Source organism: Lupinus angustifolius, chromosome LG03 (assembly GCF_001865875.1).
Source record: "Lupinus angustifolius cultivar Tanjil chromosome LG03, LupAngTanjil_v1.0, whole genome shotgun sequence".
NCBI lineage: Eukaryota > Viridiplantae > Streptophyta > Magnoliopsida > Fabales > Fabaceae > Lupinus > Lupinus angustifolius.
In genome coordinates, this window is record NC_032011.1 from 28,894,552 (window position 1) to 28,895,395 (window position 844).

Consider the following 844-nt stretch of genomic DNA (forward strand, 5'->3'; position numbering starts at 1 on the left):
CATTAGGTTTACATAACATCAATATATATAGCCCTCTACCCCAACCCTTTACATCAGCCTAAGCCCATAACTTGTATTGCTGTTATCTAGAGATATGAGTCATTGCACAATAGTTATTTTAGAGTTAAATAATATTTATTTTTATATTAATCTATTTTAGAATCAAATAATAATGAAATTATAAATTTATTGATGATTTTTTTTATTAATGAGATATTACTAACTATATCATGTTATGTATGTGTAAAAAACAATGTTGAGAAAATCGAACAAGATGTTAAACCAGTAGATGACCCGTTTTAAGTTTATCCGATTTCAACAGTTAAACCGTATGGATTGACCGTATGATTTTATATATAATTAATAATTTTTAACAATATGAATGCACTGGTAACATATATGGTTTTAACCATGCGAATGCACGAGCAACATACATATTCTTAATCATAAATGCACATGTAATATGTGTTCTTAATCATGCGGCAAAAACTATCGTCCCATGCAAATGCACGGGTAACTTGCTAGTATAGCATATGAAACAAATGATAAAAACATAAAAATAATGAAGTGATTAACATAAAATTGGAATTGGTGAAAAGAACAACCTTCTTGGCGTGACAGAGAAAAGGATAATGATTATCTAAATGATGAATACATTAGTTTCCATAGAAATGAAAAGCTAAATTCTTTCTCTCTGGGATTATACGTAACTATTATTTAAGCTCAAAACTAATTCAAAACATGTGTCAACCTCTCAAGCCCTCATAATCGTTAGAGATATCTATTACCTATATAATACAAAAAACTCGTTCATGACATGTGTCAATCTCTCAAGCCCTTATGA